Consider the following 11,445-nt stretch of genomic DNA (forward strand, 5'->3'; position numbering starts at 1 on the left):
GTCTCCACCTTGGTCAGTTTCTCCCCCAGGCTGGGACTGCCCCTGATTTACCTTTGGGTCCCCTCTCCATGTCTGACTTTTTCTTTTTGAAGGCAAGGTCTTGCTCTGTTGCCCTGGCTGGAGTGCGGTGGTGTGATCTTGGCTCACAGATCTGAGAGAGATAATTCAGGTTCACTGCTGCAACCTCTGCCTCTGGGGCTCAAGTGATCCTCCCACTTTGACCCCCCAAGTAGCTGGACTACAGGCATGCGCCACCATGCCTGGCTAATTTTTGTATTTTTAGTAGAGATGGGGTTTTGCCATGTGCCTAGGCTGGTCTTGAACTCCTGAGCTCAAGCGATCTTCTCACCTCAGCCTCCCAAAGTGCTGGATTACAGGCCTGAGCGACAACACCCGGCCCCATGTCTGACTTTTATTAGACCTCAGCTTAGTGTTTTAAAATGCACTTTACAGCGGTAATTCGAAAACTCGTTTATGCCGAAGAGTTGATGGCTTGTGTTGGAGACAGTATACATTCTTTAAAGAGTATGGCATATTCCACATAAAAAGTCTAAAGGCAGGATCTCAAGTACCATAGAACTTGAGGAATATGGCGCCCATCTCTCCATATATCACATTGACTTTCAGGGTGGTGAAGATGGGGGAGGTCGTTAGCTGTCTACATATTCCTGAGATCTCCAGTTTCTACGGAAAGGGAGTTGTCGGAAAGAGGTCACAGAGAGGGAACGTGGCTTATGGGACATTTGGACATTTGGCTAAAAAGGACCTTTCTGTAGCGAGGTGTCCAGGCTTCTGTGTCTAGGGCATGCCTGTGGCGTAGCGGGAAGGTTCAGGGATGCAGCTGTGGTCCAGAGACATACCATACATGCTCTCTGCAACTCTGATTTCCCAGCAACAAAATCAAAAGTTTGAAGATGTGATTTCCAGGGGCTCTCCAGTGTGACATCCGTGAGACTAGAATTTAGGATGATGCCTGGGGAGGGGAGCTGTCCAGTTTCAGTGGCTCAATTCCCTTCTGCCAGCCAGGGCACCTCATCAATAGTTTGTCTGCTAATGAGTTTTCTGTATTTACCAGAAGGAAGGCTGGCCCAACCCCGCCTCATTGCCAAGTCAACTGGGAAACATCTGGCTGTGCAAAGGGGACCATTCACCTCTGCTCACATTCTAAATGCAAAGCCCAGCGCTGGGGACATAATGGGAATTTGTGACACTCGGTGGAGAACTTTAGGCCCATAAACCACAGACAGTATGTAGTCGCTCATCTGTGACAGACATAATAGGGATAATTGTCACTTAATAAGTAATCCAAGGCTAATTAAATGTTACTAATATACATTGCAAAGATTCTTTTTTTGCTTCTCACACTATTCAGAATGTCCTGCATAAAAGGGTGCAGGGGATACTCCTGCAGGTAGAACATGAGGAAAACAGTGAAAAAATTCCATTGCAATGGGGCTGAGAAAAAATCTGTCACTCGCTTCTTGGGATCCCTTCAGCACCTTGAGAAAGGAAAATATCCTGAGCCCCAAAAATCACTAAGGAAAACTCAAGCTGGAAACTGCCTGGGGCAAACTTGCCTCTCATTCTATTCAAAGTCATCCCTCTGCTCTGTGGGATAGATGCATATCTGATTTGCTTCCTTTGGAAAGGCTAATCAGAAACTCAAAAGAATGTAAGGGTTTGTGTCCACCTATCTGTGACCTGGAAGCTCGCTCCCCACTTCCAGTCTTCCTGCCTTTGCTTCAAGTTGTCTCGTCTTTCCAGACTGAACCACATGTTTCCCTAAAATGTATAAAACCAAGCTGTGCCCCGACCACCTTGGGCACGTGTCATCAGGACTTCCTGAGGCTGTGTCATGGGTGCGTCCTCAATGTTGGCCAAATAAGCTTTCTAATTTAAGTGAGATCTATCTCAGATTTTCTGGGTTCACCACCTATAAAGGCAGGTAGGTCCACAGAGCTTGGGGAGGGAATGGGGAGGAAAGGCCTGGACCTCCCTGCAGACATGCAGTCAGTGTGGCCAAGGTATAAGCTGTGCCTTGCCCACCTCTCTTCCCACATAGTGGTCTCTTTACAGGCAGATGCCATGTACCTGATGGATTCACCTGTACAGCACTAGGTACCCAGCAATGCACTGGAAATTCTGTTGCAAAAACTGAATCCTTTATATTTGAGATAAATTGACTCTGAGGGAAAGCACTGCTTGCCCCAGGATGGAAGGGCGTAGTAGCTACACCATCCTTTAGGAAGAAGAGATGCATTCTCCAGCTCCTGAGAAGGCTGGTCCCTGACGGCTTTCAGCTGAATTCCTTCTAAGAATTGACCTCTGCTAGAGAAAGCTGGCTCCCCAAGGTTGTACCACTCCCTGGGGGCAGCCCACACCCAATTACTGGTTGAGACAGGATGCAAAGATGGGGCTCTTCCAAAGGTCTTAGTCCATTTTGGCTGCTGTTGGAAAAAAAAAAATAGTTCAGACTGAGTGGATGACGAGCAATAGAAATTTATTTCTCACAGTTCTGAAGACTGGGAAGTCCAACACCAAGGTTCTTACAGATTCAGTATCTGGTGGGAATAGTTTTCCTGGTTTACAGACGACCATCTTCTCCGAATCCTCCCATGGCAGAAGGGATGAGGGAGCTCTCCCGGGCCTCTTTTATTTATGTATCTTACTGTATTTTATGTATTCTTTTGAGACAGGATCTGGCTCTGTCACCCAGGTTGGAGTGCAGTGGCGCCATCATAGCTCACTGCAGTCTCCATCTCCCCTGCTCAGGAGATTCTCCCTACTCAGCCTCCTGAGTACTTGGGACTACAGGCATTCACCACCATGCCCAGCTGATATTTTTATTTTTAATGGAGACAAGGCCTTGCTATGTTGCCCAGGCTGGACTCAGACTCTCCAGCTCAAATGATCTTCCTTCCTCAGCCTCCCGAAGTACTGGGAGTACAGGCATGAGCCACTGTACCTGGCCATGGGGCCTCTTATAAGGGCCCTAATCCCACTCATGAGGACTCCATCCTCATGACCTACTCCCCTCCCAAACGCATCAGCTCCTGGTACCATCACACTGGGGGATAGGATTTCAACATAGAATTTGCAGAGGACATAGATATTCAGTTCAGAGCTGCCTGTGGGACTGGCCAAGGCCTCACGTGTGCCTGAATCCCAGTTCACCTTCTCCCTCTGCTCTGTACTTTCCTCCTTTCATTAAAATGTTGACTCCAGAAATCCCCCCTTTTTTTTAAATTTTACTTTAAGTTTTGGGATACATGTGCTGAAAGTACAAGTTTGTTACATAGGTATACATGTGCCATGGTTTGCTGCACCTATCAACCCGTCACCTAGGTTTTAAGTTCTGCATGCATTAGGTATTTGTCCTAATGCTCTCCCTCCCCTTTTTCCCCGGCAGGCCCCTTATCCCTGCATCCATGTGTTCTCATTGTTTAGTTCCCACTTATGAGTGAGAACATGGGGTGTTTGGTTTTCTGTCCCTGTGTTAGTTTGCTGAGGATGATGGTTTCCAGCTTCATCCATGTCCCTGCAAAGGACATGAACTCATTCTTTTTTATGGCTGCACAGTATTCCATTGTGTGTATGTGCCACATTTTCTTTATCCAGTCTATCATTGATGGGCGTTTGGGTTCAGGGATCCCTCTTAAGGAGATGTCTGCACGTGAATCTAGAGTGCAGAGTTTGCTTCCAGGCTCCCCTACCCTATGCCCTAATACAGTGGCCCAGGCATGCAGAGGACCTGGCTGAATGTCAGTCGAGTGCTCCTGCACTCACTTCTCTGCCTGCTGCCACTGTATAGTGGGCTCTGATAAAGCAGGGCCCGCCCCAGGGATTTTTATGAGATGACCTCTGAAGGAGTATCCTTGTGCAGGGCCTATTAAGAGATGGAGGGAGAGCCAGGCACTATAGGTGGTATGCACCTGTAGTCCCAGGACTTTGGAAAACTGAAGCAGGAGGATCACTTGAGCCCAGGAGTTCAAGGCTACAGTGAGCTATGATCCTGCCACTGCACTCCAGCCTGGCCAACAGAGCAAGACCTTGTCTCTAAAATAATAAAAATAGAAAAAGAGATAGAGGGTGCAGGATAGGGCTTGAGAAACACCCCAGCAGGACATGGTCTCAGGGAAAGCCTCACCTTGGATCCATGGGGAGAGGGTTCTGGAGCACAGCCTGCAACTGGTGGCAAGGCCCTGGCCTTTCATCTCAGCCGGCCACTGACTGTGGCTGCCCTGGGAGCGGGTGACAGGGACATAACTTCCCAGGCATGGCATCTCTGATAGCAGAGGTGGTTATCCAGAGAAGGGGCACCTATGAGCTATGGCCATACTTGCTGCACTTGGAGGAGGAGGGCACTGGCTGCCAAGAGCCATCTGGAGGGACCATACTGTTTTCCCCAATGCCGGAGAGCACGTGAGTCCCCTGTGAACTGTGTCCACCCGGGCCCAGCTGACTCATCCACCCATTTCCTGTTTCCACTGCTGAATCTATGTCCGCTTTTCACACCACAGATCTTTTTTTTTTTTTTTTGAGACGGAGTCTGGGTCTGTCGCCCAGGCTGGAGTGCAGTGGCCGGATCTCAGTTCACTGCAAGCTCCGCCTCCCGGGTTTACGCCATTCTCCTGCCTCAGCCTCCTGAGTAGCTGGGACTACAGGCGCCCGCCAGCTAGTTTTTTTGTATTTTTTAGTAGAGACGGGGTTTCACCGTATTAGGCAGGATGGTCTCGATCTCCTGACCTTGTGATCCGCCCGTCTCGGCCTCCCAAAGTGCTGGGATTACAGGCTTGAGCCACTGCGCCCGGCCACAGATCATTTTTTAAAGAAAGATAACTTTTATGTTTGCATGGGGCTTTTGTGTTAAAAGCCCCTTCTCATCACAATCATCTTGTTTCCTGAGCACATTGAGGGAGGTGGGACTGAGATTGCGATTCCATTTCACAACCAGCCAACACTGAGCCCTAAGAGAGGCAGGGTTCCCCCTGAAGCCACCCAGTTAGAGACAGAGCTGAGCTCAAACACAACCCTCCAGTGTGTGACCTATAGCCTTGGTTCCGGATTCCAGGCAAAGGCTCCCATAACGCTGCCACCAGGAGAGCTGCCCATGTCATAATTTGTGCAGTGTGCAGCTTGTGCAGCCGTATGCCACAGGCCTCCCCCTGTTCATACTGACTTGAGCTGGGGTCAGACCCCCGTGGTGAGCTGGATGATAAATGCTAGCGTAGGCCGGCCACATGGCATGGGTCTACTGCATCCTTCCCTGCATCCCACTAGCCTTGTTTCCTTCTCACAGTTTCCCTTCCTCAAAACCTCAGCTCTCATTGGTTGATGGTTTGCCATTGTGGCTCTGGTTTTAACTGGATCTGTCTACTTGAAACTGACCTGCCACTTAGAAGTCCCCTGCCCTCTGACACTGATCTTAGCTCCCATTCCTGGAAGGACGGTGGTTCAGCTTATCTTTTGCTGTTGGGCCAGAGGTCACCGGCCAGTGTAGGGACTGTTCCAGGTGGGCATCATCCCAATGCACTGAAGGACGTGGCCAGGACACAGGGCAGGCATATCTGGTACAAAAGGGTGGCCGGTGCCCTTCACGAGGTCTGTGCACAAGACAGAATCCATGCCCTCTGTAGTGCAGGGAGACCAGAGCATCACCAGTCAAGAACTTTGGGAGAAGATTCTTATGCTGATGGAGGCTGAATGAAGGCGCCCTCCCATTCCAAATTCTGTGATTCTGGGGCCCAAACTGTACCCCTTAGAAATAAACAGAACAACAACTCACCATCTAGATAGCTGGCCCATTTGGCGAAGTCTTTCCAGTCCAGCCATCCAAGAAACAGTCTGCCAACAGGCTGTAGCTAGAATTCTAGCAGGTCCCGGTGATCTACAATGGCCATGAAGGCCAGACACATGGTCTTCTATAGGATTGGCAAGAACAGCCAGGTGCATGTCACCGTCCACTATAGTGAAGTGGGCTTTAGACTCAGGCTGATGCATCTACCTTGACAGAGAAGAAGAAAGAAGGTTTTATTTAAAAAAATAAAATAGGGCACTGGATTTTAGGTCAGAAGACCTGCACCATGGCATTGGCCAACTAGGAGGATCTCTCCAAGCTGCTGTTCTTTCATCTGAAAAAAAAGTTGGGGGGGGGGGGGCATGGTGATTCCATCTGGCCTGTCTCCCAGGTGGTTTTGGAAATCAGATTGTGTAGATGTTTGTGGAAGCTGAGTATGCCCATGGGTGCTCAGCACAAGTGACTGTGTGTATAACAGTAACAGAGCTCTGGGACTGCACCTGCTCTGACCCTCTCCCAGGCTGGAGTTGAAGGAGGCCTGGGTGTCACCTCTGTCCAAGTCCTCACTCTTCATGTGCCCCCAGACTCTCCCTCCTGAGTGCAAGCAGGAGTCCTTCTTGTTGGAGGGAAGCCACCCTGCCACCTCTTAGCTCCACCTGCATCCCTTGGGCTTCCTGTAGTCAGTCATCTTCATTCTGCTTTTTTTCTTTTAAGGTTTGCTTCTTTTCAAATCCCTGAACAGAGTAAGGGGGAGCTCTGCATAGCTTCCACCTCTTTTATATTCAGTAGCTTGTTTTATGACTTTGTTTTAAAAACTATTGGCTTAGGGTACAATAACACAGATGTCTTTGCCTCACAAGAGAACCGTGAATTTCCACTTCTCTCTCCTTGGTGACAGCTACATTACCTTCCATGGATAGTCTTTTCTTTGGCCCTGGAATAGGGAGGAGAAAAAAACGCCGCTGTTTTCTCCTGCAATTGTCCCTTGCAATAGGGCATTCGGATCGATAGAGCTGGCGCCCACTCTCCTTCATGGGGCCTCCTACCAAGTCTTCGGGAGGCAGCCGTGTCAGCAGCCTCCTGGTGGTGGAGGAAGACTTAATGTCCCCATCCCCAAAGGAGTGCTAAAGCCATCGCAGGAGAAATATCTGTTTTCTCGTGTGTGTTCTGCAGGCGCTTCCATAAGTGGTGGCAACCCATGGCGGGGAAACTTTGTTGGCTGCCTCACTAAATCTTCACCTGCCTGACCCCAGTCTGACAACTTCTTAACATGCGCGGAGAACAGTCAATGCTCTGTGCAGAGCCGAGAGTTCCATCAGCCTCTGCAAATGTCGGAGTCCCGGTTGGATGAGAGGAAGGAGCGGGAAGGCAGATTTACACACACATCACGGCCAGGCGCGGCGAGGAGGAGGCAGCCTGTCTTGTGCTCGCATGCAGAACTCTTCCCGCTCCTAACATGTCAGGCTGTCATGCTGCCTCTTCCCCGTGTGGAAGTGGTTAAGGTGTGAGTTTAATTAGCATGGAACAAAATTTCTTACTATCTAATAATAACACCTTGGATTTTTATGTTACCTGCTCTCCAACGAGCTCAGAGCATTCAAAATAAATGTGCTTCCTCATGGCGTCTCTTTGTACTCCAGACGTGAGGATTGATTGCATCCCCATTTCACAGAAACGGAAGTTAATGCAGAGAGCTATTGGTGGTTCACCAAACCATGGAGGGAACTTAACGGCAGCCTCCTAACTTAATAGATTTTTTTTAGTTCTCTGCAGAATCTATTGGCTTACATTTCTTGGAAAGAAGGGTGATGGAAACCACTTAGGGGTTGCAGCCACCAGGGCCTTCAGATGATGGGTAGGTGATCTTCGTGAATGGAGTGGACCATGTGTGAGACAACATGGAGTGGCAGGATCTGGGCAAACTGGAGAGTGCCAGCTGCCTAAAAGGGAAAGCTTAGCCCCAGGTAATTACTGATGTGCAAGAATGCAAACCCAGCCTTGCCAGGTCTTCTGATATTTAGATATACACATTTTGACCAAAAAGAAAAGGAGAAGAAGAGGAAGAAGAAGAAAGAAAGAAAGAAAGAAGAAGGAGAAGGAGAAGGAGAAGGAGGAGGAGAAGAAGAAGAAGAAGAAGAAGAAGAAGGGGAAGAAACAACTATCCCTGTGTCGCTACTATGTCTCCTTATTGGGCATAGCCCCAAGGCCTCCAGTGTGTGACTTGTAGACTAAAGCCATGTTTAAACTAGATGGGCACACTGGCCCTTGCTTGGAGGATGAGGGTGGGCTGAAAATGCACTGGCTCGGGAATAGTTGGAGGTTATGCTGCTAGCTGAGCGGGAGAAGACAGGTCTCTGAATTGCAGAGTGGCAATGGCATGGAGAAAAGGAGGAGGAGCCCAAAGAAGTGGAGGAAAAAGCACTAATGAATGTGATCCACTGAATGACGAGTGAGCTCACGATGGTTCCTGCAGGAGATTCCTGGGTCAAGAGGTTAGAGGACAGACAAGCCCAGAGACCTCCCTGTGGGATACAGGATCCAGAAAGGTGGATGATGAGGTCTCAGCCTAACGCACTCCAGGTAGCAACAGGACGGGCAGGTAGAAATGTCCCGTGTCCTGGACATGCTCAGGCTTCGGGATTCCAGGTGCAGTCCACATTATAAAACTGTGAGCATAAATAGCTACCATCTCTATGTTGTCTCGGAATGAAAATGCTCCCCAAATAACAGATAATCCTTTAAAGAAAATACATTTAGCTTTTTATGAAAATCTTATTCCTTGGAAGGCTGGGCATGGTGGCTCACACCTGTAGTCCCAACACTTTGGGAGACTGAGGTGGGCAGATTGTTTGAGGACAGGCATTCAAGACTGGCCTGAGCAACACAGCAAAACCCCATCTCTACAAAGAAAAAAAAAAAAAAAAAAATTAGCCAGGTGCCGTGGCATGCACCTATAGTCTCAGCTACTCAGGAGGCTGAGGTGGTAGGGCTGCTTGAACCCAGGAAGTTGAGGTGTCAGTGAGCCATGATTGCACCACTGTATCCCAGGCTGGATGATAGAGCAAAATCCCATCTCAAAAAAGAAAACAAAACAAAACTGTTTCAAAAAATATTTTTTTAAAAAAAGCTGGCTCCCTGGGCTTTCTTTTTATTTCATTTAATACAAATGACACAGGTGTGTGAATTGCTGTTTGAGAGCCTCTGCTCTGGCTCGCAAGAAGAAACTAGGTGGAGTTTGGCAGTAGTCACGAGAGGGAAGATGGGAAATTTGGAACGACACAGGAGTCCCCCAGCACCACTCAGCCTGGGGGAGAGAAGCAAAAATCAGGAGGCTAGGTTTTAAGACCTGGAGGATGTTCTCAGTCAAGGCTAGAAGAAAGAGAGCAGGAGACAAAGAAGAAGGGGTGAGTGTCAGGGTTGCAGGGCAGCATGACGAGCTCAAGTGAGATGCGTTTGGAGGCCTGAGGTGGCCTGGTTGACTCCATGGGCATCTCGGACTTCCAACTTGATTCAAAATCACTGGAGCCCCACCCTTTTCACTTTAGGAGACCAGACACAGGCTCCTGCATCCCTACTGAGCATAAAAGCACACATCTGAAATTCCAGGAACAACCACAGCCGCCTCTGGACACCTAGAACAGGCAGGTGAGCTCAGCCAGGCAGCTGTTTGGGGCTGCACCAGTCTCCCTGCTGCCCAGGGACTACCCCAGCAATGGCTCCACACAATCCATAATCCAAGAAGGCCGCTGAGCAGACGCCTTCGGGAACCATTGTATGTTCCTGCATTGGGCCCTTGTGCTGACGTTGATGAAGCTTCTCCAGACGCTTGGGCAAGAAGCTTTTCCTGGGATGAGGATTAACCACGGCTATTAGTGTTTGTGAGAGGGGAAGTCTCCTCTTCCTTCATCAGAAGTGCGTGCTTCCTGGGGATTATGAGTTAATGTAGCTGGAATGGCGTCTGCCTGTCCAGGTTTTGTGGTCTCCTTGGAAGTCATATTCCAGGGCTCCCACGGGCCACCTGGCTGCAGTTCCACTTGGATCAGAGTTTGCCATTAAATGCAGTGAGGAGCTCAGGCCATTTATCACAGTGAATCTCATGCCTGAATCTGGGAGGAAATGGTCAGTGCTCCAAATCAGAGCTGAGTTTCCTGCCAGGAATGAGGTAGGGCCAGCAGTGCTGGATTTCTGGGATGCATTGAGTTGTCTGTTTGCAAAAATGGTACCATTCATCTAGCCTTTCCTTTGTGTGTCGTCCATGAGGCAATGAATTCCACGGATTACACATCCATTCATTCACTCATGAAATGTTCACTGAACTCTCACTGCGTACCAGGCCTTATTCTAGGTGCTGTCAAGAAATAAGATTCCTGTTTCGTATTCCAGGGGAAAAGAGTGACATAAACAAAAGCCTGAGTAACTTGAGAAAATAATGAACGCTCAAAAGAAAATTTAAAAGAGGTTACTATGATAGACAGATATTTAAAAGAGGGCTACTTTAGACAGAATGGTGAGGGAAGGGCCTGCTCAAGGCAGTGGTATCTAAGTGGGTGTGAATCCAGTCAGAGCTGAGGGTCAGGAAGATTATCCCAGGCAGAGATAACAGCAAGTGCCAGGACTCTGGGACCAGAGTAAGCATGGCATATTTGAGAAACAGAAAGTTCACTGTGGCTGAAACCAAGTGAGCAAGGCACGACCAGTGGATGATGAAGTTCGAAGGGAGAGTCAGAAAAAATGAAGCCTTATAGGCTGTCGTGGGGATTTGAGATTATACCTTAGTTGCCAGGGAAACCACTGAAGAGTTTAAGCAGAGATGTGCTGTGTGGGTCAGCATAGGAGAAGTTGTGCTGCAGTAACAAACAACTATATGAATTCATGAACTTAGAACAATTTCTCCATCTTGGCAGGGCGGGTTTGGGTGGAGTTGGAAATCTGTTCCTTGAGGTTTCATCAGAAATCTCAGATTGACAGGCAATCTGCCTCCTGGAATGTTGTTAGTCCCCATGACATGAAGAAGGGCAGGTCATACTCTTTCAAAGGTATCCACCATGGGAACAACACAGGTAATGTCTGTCCCGTTTCCTTGGCAAACCTAGCCATTCATGCTTGCCTTTCTTCAGGAATACTTGTTGCTGGCACTAATGGCTATTACATAGGGCACGTGTTGGTAGAAGGAGAGCCTGGGGACCCAGCAATAGTCCCTGTCATCCCAGCATTCATGGGCCTGTGTTCCACCATTGAACCACTTAGAAATATCATCCCCTCAACAAGGCCAATCCAGGTGTGGAGTTTGATTGCTGATGTGGTACTAGAAATTGCAGTTGTTGCTCTGACCTTTTTCAAAATAACTGGGAAGGAGCTCCAGGAATGCAGCTTTTTGGGAGTACAAATGCAATGCTGCAAAATACAATGACCCCTGGGCTGCTGCTGGCCATCCCCATGCCTGTGAGCACTCAGCGCCACCCACCTCTGCAGCAACCTGGGAAAGACACTTGCCTGGCTTGGGTGACCCTCACCATAAAAGCACCAGATGTCCCCACTTTCATGGAAAAGCCTGGGATGGCCCAATGTCCCAGTGAGGCTCCCAAAATTCTCCTTTGCTGTTGTTGACTCTAATCTCTGGTGGCTTTAAATCCTGCAGGGCTATAGCT

The sequence above is a fragment of the Piliocolobus tephrosceles genome, chromosome 21, assembly GCF_002776525.5.
Source record: "Piliocolobus tephrosceles isolate RC106 chromosome 21, ASM277652v3, whole genome shotgun sequence".
NCBI classification, from domain to species: Eukaryota; Metazoa; Chordata; class Mammalia; order Primates; family Cercopithecidae; genus Piliocolobus; species Piliocolobus tephrosceles.